Below are 17,430 nucleotides of genomic sequence, written 5' to 3' on the forward strand. Positions count from 1 at the left end.
CATGATTAAGGAAATATAATAATAACTATTTTATTGTTGCCTCTAGGGCATATTTCCATCAGTATCCCACTTGTACTAGAGTCAATAATCTAATTCACATCGCCATGTGATTAAAACCCATAGTTCACATCGCTATGTGACCAACACCCAAAGAATTTACTAGAGTCAATAATCTATTTCACATCGCCATGTAATTAACACCCAAAGAGTACTAAGGTGTGATCATGTTTTGCTTGTGAGAGAGGTTTGGTCAACGGGTCTATCACATTCAGATCTGTATGTATTTTGCAAATTTCTATGTCTACAATGCTATGCATGGAGCTACTTTAGCTAATTGCTCCCACTTTCAATATGTATCCAAATTGAGACTCATAGTCATATGAATCGGTGTCAAAGCTTGCATCGACGTAACTCTTTACAACAAACTCATTATCACCTCCATAACCGAGAAATATTTTCTTAGTCCTCTAAGTATAATTTTGATCGCTGTCAAGTGATCTACTCCAGGATCACTATTGTACCCCCTTGCCAAACTCATGGCAAGGTACACAATAGGTCTGGTACATAGCATGGCATACTTTATAGAACCTATGGCTGAGGCATAGGGAATGACTTTCATTCTCTCTCTATCTTCTGCTGTGGTCAGGTTTTGAGTCTTACTCAAACTTCACACCTTACAATACAGGCTAGAACTCCTTCTTTGACTAATCCATTTTGAACTCCTTCAAAATCTTGTCAAGATATGTACTCATTGAAAATCTTATCTAGCATCTTGATCTATCTCTATAGATCTTGGTGCCTAATATGTAAGTAGCTTCACTGACGTCTTTTATTGAAAAATTCTTATTCAAGTATCCATTTATGCTATACAGAAATTTTATATTGTCGGCGTTCTGGGAACGGGGGTCCTCAGACTTGCCTGCATGCGGCCCCATATGGCCCATCTTCACCAGCAAACACTCAAGACCCTCGCGAGGGGCCAAGCCTCGCGAGGCGGACGACGCAAGACCTCCTCAGGGGCGGCCTCACCAGGCTGGCTCGCGAGGGGCGGAGAGATCAAGGCAAGGGACACCTCGCGAGGTTCCCATGACGCAAGCCATGATGACCATGACCAGGCGGGCGCCAGCGTGCGCAGTGTCCTCGTTTCCTCTTTGGTGCTAAAGAGGCAAGCGCAGGCGAGGAGTCCCGAGGCATCAGGCAAAGGTTTCCATATCGGTGCAACGAGACCGAGACCAGCAGGACGGCAGGACGGAGGTCACAGAGGAGCCCAAGACGGCGTCACCACCAGAGCCTTTGGCAGGCGAAGACCACCTTTAGTCAGGATAACTTGTACTAGTTCTCTCCCTTCGAATTTGGCCGTTGTGGGATCCCTTCCCACTCAATATTTGGGAAGAGGACCAGGGCCTCTATAAATAGGACTAGCCACCACCATAGGAGGCAGCTCATCTTGGATCGGAGCCATTCCATCTATAGCCTCACACAAGTCCACCAAGCACAAGAACACCTCTCCTCAGGAGGCTGTTCTTCCCTTGTAACTGTTCACCCTCAGCCCAAGAGGCAATCCACCATACCACACTGGAGTAGGGTATTACACCACATCGGTGGCCCGAACCAGTATAACTCTTGTGTCTCCTTACTCTTTGGGTTCGACGCGTTAGGCCTGACGATCGTTGCGAGAGCGAGCTAGGGGGAGGGAGAGATCTTCGTGCGCACCCCAGTGTTCGAACCTCAAGGGTTTTGCCGGAACCCGAAATCCGACATTTGGCGCGCCAGGTAGGGGTACGCCGAAGCTTTCCTTCCGCCAATCCGTGTTCCACCGTTCCACCACGACCATGTCAGACGCGCGCCGAGCCCGCGCTGATCACCGGGCCGCCCTCGCCGCCCGTGTCACTCAGACTGCCCCCATCGGCGGGCCTCCCCGTAATTCTCCGCACCCGCCGCCAACGCCGCCACCGGCCCGGCTGGAAATGAGCAGTAAGCGTCCTCGTTGCACCCCTCGGTGCGGCGGGACGGCCGCACCACAACTTCGTCGCTAACCCCAGCCGGCTCATCGTCTCACGCTCGTCGCGCTCCCACAGACGCGCAGGCCGCGCTGCTCATGGCACGAGAGCTCTTGCGCTATCGCCCAGTCGACGACCTCTACGAGGACTGGTTGGACCGCACCGCCGAGCTCGTCAGCGCCGCAGGGGGCTTCCCCGCGCCATCCCCCTCGCTGCCTCGCCCGCCGCCAGCCGCAGGCGACGTGGCTCATGGAGCGCCTCCACCGTCTCCACACCAAGACGGCGCCCTGGCGCCAAGGCGCGCGGCCCCCAGGCGTGACCCACCGCGTCGGGCGCCCGCGCGAGAAGAAGGAAGCTGCCAAGAAGTTCCCTGGCCGCAAGAGAATGCTCCCGCGCTCCCAGCGCCACCACGACAAGACCGCGTTCCGCCTATTGTGGCGGTGCGCGGGCACCAAGGGCAGGCCCCACCTCTGCAAAGGGCCCCGGTGGCCACGGCAGGCTGTCGTGCCTTCACTCCGGAGCTGCGTAGCATCGCCTGGCCGGGCAAGTTCAAGCCAGACCTGCCTCCTCGCTACGACGGCACCCCCGACCCTGCGAAGTTCCTGCAGCTCTACGAGCTGAGCATCGAGGCGGCCAACGGTGACGAAAAAGTCATGGCGAACTGGTTCCCCATGGCTCTCAAGGATGGCGCTCGCTCGTGGCTCCTAAACCTGCCCCCGGGCTCGATCTCCTCCTAGGACGAGATGCGCGGCCGCTTCATCGCCAACTTCCAGGGCACTCGCGACCGCCCCCCAGCCGTGGGCGACCTACGCCGCGTCAGGCAGCAGCTAGGAGAGACCCTACAAAAGTACATCTGGCGCTTCAACAACGTTCGCCTCAAGATCCCCAAGGTCACGGACGAGGCCATCATTTCAGTGTTTTCTGATGGCGTCCGCGACGTCAAGATGAAGGAGGAGCTCGCCATCCACGAGGAGCTATGCACGGCTTTGGAGCTGTTCAACCTAGCAACCAAGTGTGCAAGAGCTGAGGAGGAGCGCCTCTCCCTCCTCGAGCTCCCAGCTACCGACCCGGGAGGAGAAGAAAGCCAAGGCCAAGGACGTGAAGCGCAACGGAGTGGCCGTGCTCGCGGCGGAGCCAGATACGAAGCGCGGCCGGGACCATCCCGAGTTGTCCAAGAGCAGCCGGCCGTTCTGCGCCTTCCACAACGTACACCGCCACAACACCAACGACTGTCAAGAGATCAGGGCCATTCGAGATGGACGCTTCGGTCGACACCCCGAGTGCAACGACCGGGGCTACTGGGACGATTGCGGCCCTTGTCAGGAGTGGCGCGACCGGCCTCGCGAGGACCGCTGGCAGGACCAGCCTCGTGAGGGCGCCTGGAGGGATCAGCCTCGCGAGGATCGCCCTCAGGGCAACGCCGGTCTTCCTCCGCTGCCGCCACCACCAAGAAGGAATGACGACCACCTTCAGGACGAGGGGGCTGGGGGCTTCCAGGAACCGCGCGCCATCGCCTGCATCTTGGGCGGAGCTCAGGCCCCAGCCTCTCAGCGTATCTTCAAGCAGTTCGCTCGCGAGGTGAACGCAGCCCATCCCAGGCTTGAGGTTGCACGCTCGCTCAGGTGGTCCAAGTGCGCCATCACTTTCAGCTCGGCGGACCAGCTCAAGTGCGCGGCCACCGCTAGCGCCCTCCCGATGCTTTGTTCACCCGTCATCAGCAACGTACAAGTCACCAAGACCCTCATCGATGGTGGAGCAGGGCTTAACATCCTGTCCGTCGAGACATTCGACAGCCTCCAAGTGCCATACGATCAGCTTCAGCCCACCAAGCCCTTCTCATGAGTGACCGACGGCTCCACCACCCCGATAGGGCAAGTCCGCCTCCCTGTCACCTTCGGACAGCGCGACAACTACCGCACCAAGCTCATCGACTTCGATGTTGCCCACATCCGTCTGCCGTACAATGTTATCCTCGGGTACCCAGCACTGGCAAAGTTCATGGCAGTGACCCACCACTGCTACAACATCCTCAAGATGCCAGGGAGCGGTGGGATCATCACAGTCCCTTGCGAAGAAAGAGATGCGATGTGCCCTGGAGCGCACCTTCCAGGCCGCAGCAATCGAAGACCCAGACAACAATGGAGCACCGTACCCTCCTGAGGCCATCCCCAAGAAGAAGAAGAAGCTACTCCGTACAGGGCCTCAGGGGAGCGGCGCCTCTAGCGATGCCACATCCGGATCGGCGCCCGCGCCTGGGGCGCCTCCCTCCCTCACATAGGAAGGCGTGCCCGGCGCCCTCCTCGAGCAGGGCTCGAGGGCTCTCTTCTGGAGGGCCTCAGACCTGGCCAACATCACGAGGGAGGCGCTCGGGCACCACATGGAGGCGTGCTTGGCGGCACGTTTCCCTCAGGAGGGCACCGGGCGAGGAGCGCCTGGTGCTCAGGAGTTCATCACCCAGACTACCCAAGAGTTTCAAGAAGCAAGAGCCATGCGCGGCGACCGCCGCCCACCTGGCGCAGCTCCCCATCCAGGCGAGGATGGCGGCTGTGCGTCTACATCGACATCCCAGGGCTCAACAGGGCCGCATCTCAGGAGCTCTTCTGGCCTTCGCGCGTGGGACATTGTGAGGGCCCACCTCACAGCTATGTTCGCATGCCATTCGGCCTGCCGAGCATGGTGGACGCCTATCAGCGCAACCTGCGGAGCGTCCTGGCAGCTCAGGAGGCCAGGCATCACTCAGTTCTGGAGGAGATGGAGACGGTCCTCAAGGAACCACCCGGACCCCAGAGCCTCCCGAGGCTCAGGGCTCCGGTAGCTCATGACGAGCAACCCCTTCGCCACGCATCTTCAGCTACCCCAACATCCCTTCGACAACGAAACTAGGTGACATTTTCCAAATTTATTTAGCTGGGAGCGCCCCTCGGGCTGCATCATTCTCAGGCCACGTGGGCCCGTCCCTGCGGCATGTATCCTTTGCATCTTTAGCTTACTCTGTTGGGGGCGCCCCTCGGGCTGCATTATCCCCAGGCTGCTCGGGTCCGTCCCGGTGGCATGAATTGTTCTTGCATTTACCTAAGCTAGTTTGCTTTTCATGCATAATCTATCTATGGTTATCACCTGCTTGGTTGTCACCCACCACGGGAGCAACACATGCTGGCACGGCGCTTGTGCTCGGGTCCGTCCCTGCAATGTCGACAAATCTGAGCGGTCGAGCTCTGGCTCGCGGCACGCCTCGCGCACGCCACCTCACCAGGCCCTAAGTGCCCTCATCTTCTTGCAGAGGGACCTGCGGTAGACCGACAATCATTGTGGCGATCTATGTCCCTCCTCGTGCTAACCTGCAGGGACCTCCTGAGGACGACAGCGGGCGGTACCACGCGCTCCTTCTTCTCCCATGCGATTCGCTTGCGCGTTGAAAGGGGGGCTCCTGAGCATCGCGCCTCAGGAGCTCTTACTGGCTCTCCAGCCCTCACCCCCTAGCCTTGAACACGGCATCACGACCTGGCATACCAGCGGCGGCTGAGCTCGCTTGAGGGCCGGGACTTGAGGACGCAGAGCACACCGAAGAGCGTGGAGGGGAGGAGGAGACTTGCATGGGCCCAACCTAGCTGCACTACATCAGTCGACGCACAAGTCTGGCGCAACACACGGAACCAGCTCCGGACTGCCAAGATAAGTTTTCACGCCCGGGTCGACCAAGCACTACAGCATAGGATCCTCACATGTGGCAGCCTTGTTACGGAAACATCGCCACCCTTTCCTGCCTCTCGGTAGTTGCTTGAGCGCTAAAGGGGACCTCTTGAGCATCGCGCCTCAGGAGCTCTTACTGGACCACGGGCCGCTCACCTCCTGGCCTTGACCACGGCATCGCGACCTGGCATACCAGCGACGGCTGCAGCCTGCCTGGGGACCGGGACCTGTCGGCGTAGAGCACCAAGCTGCCGTGGGGTTGGAAAGGGGAGACCGGGCCAAAACAAGACATGCGTTCGCAAATTTTCATAATAGGGATAAAATGAACAGAAGACATTACAGACCCTTTACATGCCCCCATGGGGACCATTTCGATTCCTCGTGAGGAACAAAAAGAAGGGAGTTCCTAGGAGTTCTATCTACACGCGCTGGTGCGGCTGATGCCATCATCAATAGTGGGTCACGGGAGGCCGACGCCAACCCCATCCAGATCAGCGACGGCGGCGGCCAGATGCTGCGGCCTTGCTCCGAGCCCGGCGAGAGCTCGGGGTACGTAGCTGTCGTCGCTCGTCTCCGGGGTCTCGTAGGGCTCGGGAGAGTCGCTGGACTCCCAAGCATCGCCGCTGTTGCTGGGAGAGCCGCTGCCGAAGCCGACCGCAAGCTCGGCGTTGGTAGCTGCGCCGTCCCGACGACCCCCTCCAGGGCAGCACTCCAGGCGGCAGCCTTCCTCATCGAATACCTTGAAGAACATGGTGGAGGCGTCGTCGTACTCAAAGTGGATGGCGAGGGCGCCTTCCACGCGGCGAACTCGAGCCACCTCGCCCCAGCCGCGGGTCATGAAGACCTTGCCTGGGAAAACGGCTTCAACCTCCGCTCCAGTCGCCGGGGCGTCGCAGTCAGCGTGCTGCAGCCAAAGCTCGAGGGGGCCCCTCGGCAACATCTCGACGAAGAAGAACTGCGGGAAGAGAATCCAAGTGCGCGGAGGCATCGCCGCCCACATCACGAGTTCGCGCAAGGAGTCCGCGGCGTGGGCTCCTGGAGCAACGGCGTGCGTCACCGCTGCGCGGCGACCACGGCCATGGCGCGGAACGCGGCGCTCGCCGCCTCTGCCTCCAGAGCCCTCAACTTGGGCGTACAGGGGCAGCGGGTACCCGGGAGGAGGCCGCTCGCACCAAGGCCTCGACACCTCCGGCCTCACGACTACATCGCGGCGGTGGACCGGCCTCTTCTTCGGCGAAAGTGGTCCGGGCTTGTAGCGGGGTTTTTTTTTCCTTCTCCGCACTCGAGAACCTCTGAATCGGCGCCATGGGTGTCGCTTCTAGCAATGGGGCAAGGGAGGAGGAGCAAGCGGAGCAGGAAGAGATGAGCAACGGGGGCTCTGCCCCCTCCTCATTTATAGCGGGAGAAGACCAACCGGCGATCCCCACGATCACAGGTAATAATGACTTTTCTCTGCATGCAGCAAGGACTCGTCAAGTCGGGCAGTTGCCGAGGCAGCGTGGGGAAGCGGAGACGCCCACGTCCAATCAATCACCACGCGTCAAGCAGGGTCGCAGGCTGTTGGGGCCCGCGGCGCTCCGCACTTGCCCCTTGGCTTCGCCTCGAAGCCAAGTTCGAGCGCGCCTTGGGCCCGGGGGCTACTGTCGGTGTTCTGGGAACAGGGGTCCCTAGACTTGCCTGCCTGCGGCCCATGGCGTGGCTCCACCAGTGGCCCCGTATGGCCCATCTTCACTAGCAAACACTCAAGACCCTCGCGAGGGGTCAAACCTCGCGAGGCGGACGACGCAAGACCTCCTCAGGGGCGGGCAGAGAGATCAAGGCAAGGGACACCTCGCGAGGTTCCCGTGACGCAAGCCATGACGACCATGACCAGGCGGGCGCCAGCGTGTGCAGTGTCCTCGTTTCCTCTTTGGTGCTAAAGAGGCAAGCGCAGGCGAGGAGTCCCGAGGCATCAGGCAAAGGTTTCCATATCGGTGCAACGAGACCGAGACCAGCAGGACGGCAGGACGGAGGTCACCGTGGAGCCCAAGACGGCGTCACCACTAGAGCCTTTGGCAGGCGAAGACCACCTTTAGTCAGGATAACATGTACTAGTTGTCTTCCTTCGAATTTGGCCGTTGTGGGATCCCTTCCCGCTCAATATTTGGGAAGAGGACCAGGGCCTCTATAAATAGGACTAGCCACCACCATAGGAGGCAGCTCATCTTGGATCGGAGCCATTCTGTCCATAGCCTCACACAAGTCCACCAAGCACAAGAACACCCCTCCTTAGGAGGCTGTTCTTCCCTTGTAACTTTTCACCCTCAGCTAAAGAGGCAATCCACCACACCACACTGGAGTAGGGTATTACACCACATCGGTGGCCCGAACCAGTATAACTCTTGTGTCTCCTTACTCTTTGGGTTCGACACATTAGGCCTGACGATCATTGCGAGAGCGAGCTAGGGGGAGGGAGAGATCTTCGTGCGCACCCCAGTGTTCGAACCTCGAGGGTTTTGCCAGAACCCGAAATCCGACATATATCATTTCCAATCAACAATATGTCATCCACATATAATATTAGAAATGCTACAGAGCTCCCACTCACTTTCTTGTAAATACAGGCTTCACCGTAAGTCCGTATAAAACCATATGCTTTGCTCACCTCATCAAAGCGTATCTTCCAACTCCGAGATGCTTGCACCAGTCCATAGATGGATCGCTAGAGTTTACACACTTTGTTAGCACCTTTATGATCGACAAAACTTCTGGTTGCATCATATACAACTCTTCTTTAAGAAATTCATTAAGAATGCAGTTTTGACGTCCATTTGCCAGATTTCATAATTATAAAATGCGGCAATTGCTAACATGATTCGTACTGACTTAAGCATCGCTACGGGTGAGAAGGTCTCATCGTAGTCAACCCCTTGAACTTGTCGAAAACCTTTTGTGACAAGTCAAGCTTTGTAGATGGTGATATTACCATCAGCGTATGTCTTCTTCTTGAAGATCCATTTATTCTCAATGGCTTGCCGATCATCGGGCAAGTCCACCAAAGTCCACACTTTGTTCTCATACATGGATCCTTTCTCAGATTTCATGGCCTCAAGCCATTTATCGGAATCTGGGCTCATCATAGCTTCTTCATAGTTCGTAGGTTCACCATGGTCTAGTAACATGACTTCTAGGACAGGATTACCGTACCACTCTGGTGTGGAACGTGCTCTGTTCGACCTATGAGGTCTAGTAGTAACTTGATCTGAAGTTTTGATCATCATTATTAGCTTCCTCTCTAGTCGGTGTAGGCATCACGGGAACGGATTTCTCTGATGTGCTACTTTCCAAATTGAGAGAAGGTACAATTACCTCATCAAGTTCTACTTTCCTCCCACTCACTTCTTTCGAGAGAAACTCCTCTAGAAATGTTCAATTCTTTGCAACAAAGATCTTGCCTTCGGATCTGTGGTAGAAGGTGTACCCAATTGTTTCCTTAGGGTATCCTATGAAGAAGAACTTCTCCGATTTGGGTTCGAGCTTATCAGGTTGAAGCCTTTTGACATAAGTGTCGCAAACCCAAACTTTAAGAAACGACAGCTTAGGTTTCTTACCAAACCATAGTGAAGGAAATATGCCCTAGAGGCAATAATAAAGTATTATATATTTCCTTATATCATGATAAATGTTTATTATTCATGCTAGAATTGTATTAACCGGAAACATAATACATGTGTGAATACATAGACAAACAGAGTGTCACTAGTATGCCTCTACTTGACTAGCTCGTTAATCAAAGATGGTTCTGTTTCGTAGCCATAGACATGAGTTGTCATTTGATTAACGAGATCACCTCATTAGGAGAATGACGTGATTGACATGACCCATTCCGTTAGCTTAGCACCCGATCGTTTAGTATGTTGCTATTGCTTTCTTCATGACTTATACATGTTCCTATGACTATGAGATTATGCAACTCCCGTTTACCGGAGTTACACTTTGTGTGCTACCAAACGTCACAACGTAAATGGGTGATTATAAAGGTGCTCTACAGGTGTCTCCAAAGGTACTTGTTGGGTTGGCGTATTTCGAGATTAGGATTTGTCACTCCAATTGTCGGAGAGGTATCTCTGGGCCCACTCGGTAATACACATCACTATAAGCCTTGCAAGCATTATGACTAATGAGTTAGTTGCGGGATGATGTATTACGGAATGAGTAAAGAGACTTGCCGGTAACGAGATTGAACTAGGTATCGAGATACCGACGATCGAATCTCGGGCAAGTAACATACCGATGACAAAGGGAACAACGTATGTTGTTATGCGGTCTGACCGATAAAGATCTTCGTAGAATATGTGGGAGCCAATATGGGCATCCAGGTCCCGCTATTGGTTATTGACCGGAGACCTGTCTCGGTCATGTCTACATAGTTCTCGAACCCGTAGGGTCCGCACGCTTAACGTTACGATGACAGTTTTATTGAGTTTTGATGTACCGAAGGAGTTCGGAGTCCCGGATGAGATCGGGAATATGACGAGGAGTCTCGAAATGGTCGAGACGTAAAAATCGATATATTGGACGACTATATTCGGACTTCGGAAAGGTTCCAAGTGATTCGGGTATTTTTCGGAGTACCGGAGAGTTACGGGAATTCGTATTGGGCCTTAATGGGCCATACGGGAAAGGAGAGAAAGGCCTCAAAAGGTGGCCGCACCCCTTCCCATGGTCTGGTCCGAATTGGACTAGGGAAGGGGGGCGCACCCTTCCTTCTTTCTCCTTCCCCCTTCCCTTCTCCTACTCCCACAAGGAAAGGAGGAGTCCTACTCCCGGTGGGAGTAGGACTCCCCCCTATGGCGCGCCTCTCCCCTTGGCCGGCTGCCTCCCCCTTGCTCCTTTATATACGGGGGCAGGGGGGCACCCCAGAGACACAACAATTGATCCTTGAGATCTCTTAGCCGTGTGCGGTGCCCCCCTCCACCATATTACACCTCGATAATACCGTTGCGGAGCTTAGGCGAAGCCCTGCGTCGGTGGAACATCATCATCGTCACCACGCCGTCGTGCTGACGAAACTCTCCCTCAACACTCGGCTGGATCGGAGTTCGAGGGACGTCATCGAGCTGAACGTGTGTAGAACTCGGAGGTGCCGTGCGTTCGGTACTTGATCGGTCGGATCGTGAAGACGTACGACTACATCAACCGCGTTGTGATAACGCTTCCGCTGTCGGTCTACGAGGGTACGTGGACAACACTCTCCCCTCTCGTTGCTATGCATCACCATGATCTTGCGTGTGCGTAGGAAAATTTTTGAAATTACTACGTTCCCCAACACATAGTTCATACGGTGTCGTCTCAACGGATTTAGATGGTGCCCTATTTAACGTGAATGCGGCTGTCTCTAATGCATAACCCCATAAGGATAGTGGTAAATCAGTAAGAGACATCATAGAACGCACCATATCCAATAAAGTATGGTTACGACGTTCGGACACACCATTATGTTGTGGTGTTCCAGGTGGCGTGATTTGTGAAACAATTCCACATCGTTTTAAATGAAGGCCAAACTCGTAACTCAAATATTCGCCTCTGCGATCAGATCGTAGAAAGTTTATTTTCTTGTTACGATGATTCTCCACTTCACTCTGAAATTCTTTGAACTTTTCAAATGTTTTAGACTTGTATTTCATCAAGTAGATATAGCCATACCTACCCAAATCATCTGTGAAGGTCAGAAAATAACGATGCCCGCCGCGTGCTTCAACACTCATAGGACCGCATACATCAGTATGTATTATTTCCAATAAGTCATTAGCTCGCTCCATTGTTGTGGAGAACGGAGTTTTAGTCAACTTGCCCATGAGGCACGGTTCGCAACTATCAAATGGTTCATAATCAAGTGATTCCAAAACTCCATCTGCATGGAGTTTCTTCATGCGCTTTACACCAATATGACCTAAACGGCAATGCCACAAGTATGTTGCACTATTACTATCAACTTTGCATCTTTTGGCATCAATATTATGAATATGTGTATCACTACGATCGAGATTCAATAAACCATTCACACTGGGTGTATGACCATAGAAGGTTTTATTCATGTAAGTAGAACAACAATTATTCTCTGACTTAAATGAATAATCGTTGCAATAAACATGATCTAATCATATTCATACTCAACGCAAACACCAAATAACATTTATTTAGGTTCAACACTAATCCCGAAGGTAGAGGGAGTGTGCGATGGTGATCGTATCAACCCTGGAATCACTTCCAACACACATCGTCACCTCGCACTTAACTAGTCTCTGTTTATTCTGCAACTCCTATTTCGAGTTACCAATCTTAGCAACTGAACCAGTATCGAATACCCAGGTGCTACTACGAACACTAGTAAGGTACACATCAATAACATGTATATCAAATATACTTTTGTTCACTTTGCCATCCCTTTTTTTCCGCCAAGTATTTGGGGCAGTTCCGCTTCTAGTGACCATTTCCTTTGCAGTAGGAGCACCCAGTTTCAGGCTTGGGTCCAGCTTTGGGCTTCTTCATGGGAGCGACAACTTGCTTGCCATTCTTCTTGAAGTTCCCTTTCTTTCCTTCGCCCTTGAAACTAGTGGTTTTGTTAACCATCAACACTTTTGATGCTCTTTCTTGAGTTCTACCTTCGCCGATTTTAGCGTCGCGAAGAGCTCGGGAATCGTTTTCGTCATCCCTTGCATATTATAGTTCATCACGAAGTTCTAGTAGCTTGGTCATAGTGACTGGAGAACTCTGTCAATCACCGTCTTATCTGGAAGATTAACTCCCACTTGATTCAAGCGATTGTAGTACCCCAGACATTCTGAGCACATGCTCACTGGTTGAGCTATTCTCCTCCATCTTGTAGGCAAAGTTCCTGTTAGAGGTCTCGTACCTCACGACACGGGCATGAATCTAAAATACCAATTTTCAGCTCTTGGAACATCTCATATGCTCTGTGGCGTTCAAAACGTTTTTGAAGTCCCGGTTCTAAGACGTAAAGCATGGCGCACTAAACTATCAAGTAGTCAAAATATCGAGCTTGCAAAACGTTCATAATGTCTGCATCTGCTCCTGCAACAGGTTTGTCACCTAGCGGTGCATCAAGGACATAATTCTTCTATGCAGCAGTGAGGGTAATCCTCAGATCACGAACCCAGTCCGCATCATTGCTACTATCATCTTTCAACTTACTTTTCTCTAGGAACATATCAAAAAATATATAGGAGGTATATATCGTGAGCTATTGATCTACAACATAGATATGCAAAACTATCAAGACTAAGTTCATGATAAATTAAGTTCAATTAATCAAATTACTAATGAACTCTCACTTAAATAAACATCCCTCAAGTTATCTAAGTGATACATGACCCAAATGAACTAACCCATGTCCGATCATCATGTGAGATGGGGTAGTCATCAATGGTGAACATCTCTATGTTGATCATATCTACTATATGACTCATGTTCGACCTTTCGGTCTCTAGTGTTCCGAGACCATGTATGTACATGCTAGGCTCGTCAAGTTTAACCTAAGTATTCTGCATGTGCAAAAGTGTCTTACACCCGTTGTATGTGAACAAAGAGTCTATCACACCCGATCATCACGTGGTGTCTTGGAACGACGAACTGTAGCAACGGTGCATACTCAGGGAGAACACTTTTATCTCGAAATTAAGTGAAGGGATCATCTTATAATGCTACTTCCGTTCTAAGCAAAATAAGACATGATATGGCCATCATCATCTTGTGCTTTTGATCTCCATCTCCAAAGCATCATCATGATCTCCATCGTAACCGGCTCGGCACCTTGATCTCCATCGTAGCGTCCGGGTCGTCTCGCCAACTATTGCGTCTACAACTCTTGCTAACGCATAGTGATAAAGTAAAGCAATTACATGGCGTTTACATTTCATACAAAGAGACAACCCTAAGGCTCCTGCGGGTTATCAATATTACAAAACATGATCATCTCATACATCAACATATATCACATCATATCTTGACCATATCACATCACAACATGCCCTGCAAAATCAAGTTGGACGTCCTCTACTTTGTTGTTGCAAGTTTTACGTGGTTGCTACGGGCATCTAGAAAGAACCGTTCTTAACTACGCAAAAACCACAACGGTGATTCATCATGTTTGCTGTTTTAACCTTCTTCAAGGACCGGACGTAGTCAAATTCGATTCAACTAAAGTAGGAGAAACAGACACGCGCCAGCCACCTTTATGCAAAACTAGTTGCATGTCAGTCGGTGGAACCAGTCTCACGTGCATGGACATGTAAGGTTGGTCCGGACCGCTTCATCCCACAATACCGCCGAATCAAAATAAGATGTTGGTGGTAAGCAGTATGACTATCACCGCCCACAACTCTTTGTGTTCTACTCGTGCATATCATCTACACATAGACCTGGCTCAGATGCCACTATTAGGAATCGTTGCAGGGAAAACAAAAAAAATCTACGCACACGCAATGATCTATCCATGGAGATGCATAGCAATGAGAGGGGAGAGTGTGTCTACGTACCCTTGTAGGCCGTAAGCGGAAGCGTTTCACAATGCGGTTGATGTAGTTGAACTTTCTTCGCGCTCCAACCGATCTAGTACCGAACGCACGGCACCTCCTCGTTCTGCACACGGTCAGCTCGATGACGTCCCCCGCCTTCTTGATCCAGCAAGACGACAAGGTAGTAGATGAGTTCCGGCAGCACGACGGCATGGTGACGGTGATGGCGAAGTGGTCTCCGCAGGGCTTCGCCTAAACACTACGAAAATATGACCGGGGGTGTAAACGGTGGAGGGGGCGCCGCACACGGCTAGGCAATTGTCTATTGTGTGCTAGGCGCCCCCCTCCCACATATATATAGGTGGGAGGGAGGGAGTAGCGGCCAAGGGGAGGCGCCAAAGTAGGAGGAATCCTACTTGGGGTCCCTCCCAAGCCGCGCCCCCTCCTTTCCTTATTTGGAGTGCAGGGAAAGGCAGGAGAGGACGCCCCCCCTTCCTTTCTCTCATGAGAGGGAAAGGTAGGAGGGGCTAGCCCTCCCCCTTTTCCTTCCCTAGGGCCGGCCAACAAGGGAGGGGGCGCACCAGCCCCCTTGTGGGCTTGTCTATCCCCTCCTTTGGCCCATAAGGCCCATAACTTGTCGGGGGGTGCCTGAAACCCCTTCCGGTGACCCAATTCCTTCCCGATACGTCCCGAAACACTTCCAGTGTCCAAATACCATCGTCCTATATATATCAATATTTACCTCTCGACCATTTCGAGACTCCTCGTCATGTTCGTGATCTCATCCGGGACTCCGAACAACATTCGGTCACCAAAACATACAACTCATATAACACTATATCGTCAACGAACGTTAAGCGTGCGGACCCTACGGTTTCGAGAACTATGTAGACATGACCGAGACACCTCTCCGGTCAATAACCAACAGCGGAACCTGGATGCCCATATTGGCTCCTACATATTCTACGAAGATCTTTATCGGTCGAACTGTTATGACAACATACGTAATTCCCTTTGTCCATCGGTATGTTACTTGCCCGAGATTCGATCGTCGGTATCTTCATACCCAGTTCAATCTCGTTACCGGCAAGTCTCTTTACTCGTTCCGTAATACATCACCTTGTGACTAACTCCTTAGTCATTTGCTTGCAAGCTTATGATGTGTATTACCGAGAGGGCCCAGAGATACCTCTCCGATACTCGGAGTGACAAATCCTAACCTCGATCTATGCCAACTCAAAAAACACGTTCGGAGATACCTGTAGAGCATTTTTATGATTACCCAGTTATGTTGTGACGTTTGATAGCACACAAGGTATTCCTCCGGTATCCGGGAGTTGCATAATCTCATAGTCGAAGGAATATGTATTTGACATGAAGAAAGCAATAGCAATAAACTGAACGATCATTATGCTAAGCTAACGGATGGGTCTTGTCCATCACATCATTCTCCTAATGATGTGATCACGTTATCAAATGACAACACATGTCTATGGTTAGGAAACCTTAACCATCTTTGATCAACGAGCTATTCTAGTAGAGACTTACTAGGGACATGCTATTTGTTTATGTATTCACACATGTATTTAGGTTTCCGATCAATACAATTCTAGCATGAATAATAAACCTTTATCATGATTAAGGAAATATAATAATAACTATTTTATTATTGTCTCTAGGGCATATTTCCATCACTTCATAGGTCGACAGGGTACGTTCCGCACTAGAGTGGTACGGTAATCCTGTCCTAGAAGTCATGTTGTTAGACAACGGCGAACCTACGAACTATGAAGAAGCTATAATGAGCCCGGATTTCGACAAATGCCTTCTGGCCATGAAATCCGAGATAGGATCCATGTATGAGAACAAAAGTATGGACTTTGGTGGACTTGCCCGATGATCGGCAAGCCATTGAGAATAAATGGATCTTTAAGAAGAAGACCGACGCTGATGGTAATGTCACCGTCTATAAAACTCGACTTGTCGCAAAGGGTTTTCGACAAGTTCAAGGGGTTGACTATGATGATACTTTCTCACCCGTAGTGATGCTTAAGTCTGTTAGAATTATGTTAGCAACTGCCGCATTTCATGATAATGAGATCTGGCAAATGGACGTCAAAACGGCATTCCTTAATGGGTTTCTTAAGGAAGAGTTGTATATGATGCAACCAGAAGGTTTTGTCGATCCTAAGGATGCTAACAAAGTATGCAAGCTCCAGCGATCCATCTATGGACTGGTGCAAGCATCTCGGAGTTGGAATATATGCTTTGATGAGGTGATCAAAGCTTTTGGTTTTATACAAACTTACGGAGAAGCTTATATTTACAAGAAAGTGAGTGGGAGCTCTGTAGCATTTCTAATATTATATGTGGATGACATATTGTTGATTGGAAATGATATAGAATTTCTAGAAAGGATAAAAGTATATTTGAACAAGAGTTTTTCAATGAAAGACCTCGGTGAAGCTGCTTACATATTGGGCATCAAAATCTATAGAGATAGATCAAGACGCTTAATAGGACTTTCACAAAGCACATACCTTGACAAAGTTTTGAAGAAGTTCAAAATGGATTAGTCAAAGAAAGGGTTCTTGCCTATAGTGCAAGGTGAGAAGTTGAGTAAGACTCAAAGCCCGACCACCGCAGAAGAAAGAGAAAGGATGAAAGTCATTCCCTATCTCAGCCATAGGCTCCATAATGTAGGTCATGATGTGTACCAAACCTAATGTGTGCCCTGCCATAAGTCCGGTAAGGAGGTACCAAAGTGATCCAGGAGTAGATCACTGGACAGCGGTCAAGAATATCCTAAAGTACCTGAAAAGAACTAAGGACGTGTTTCTCGTTTATGGTGGTAACAAAGAGTTCGTCGTAAAGGTTTACGTTGATGCAAGTTTTGACGCCGATCTGAATGACCCTGAGTCTCGAACCGGATACGTCAAGTGGAGCAAACGTCTGAAGTAGTTCCAAACCGAGTGTTGAGGCGGGATTTACATATGAAGTGCATATTTAATGCCCTTTTCAACTCCATCCATGATTGGATCAAGGATGGAGACATTGAGATTTACAAAGTACACACGGATCTGAATGTTGCGGACCCGTTGACTAAAACCTCTCTCACAAGCAAAACATGATCAAATCCCAGAACTCATTGGGGGTTAATCACATAGCGATGTGAACTAGATTATTGACTCTAGTGCAAGTGGGAGACTGTTGGAAATATGCCC

The sequence above is a fragment of the Aegilops tauschii genome, chromosome 2, assembly GCF_002575655.3.
Source record: "Aegilops tauschii subsp. strangulata cultivar AL8/78 chromosome 2, Aet v6.0, whole genome shotgun sequence".
In the NCBI taxonomy this organism is placed as follows: Eukaryota; Viridiplantae; Streptophyta; class Magnoliopsida; order Poales; family Poaceae; genus Aegilops; species Aegilops tauschii.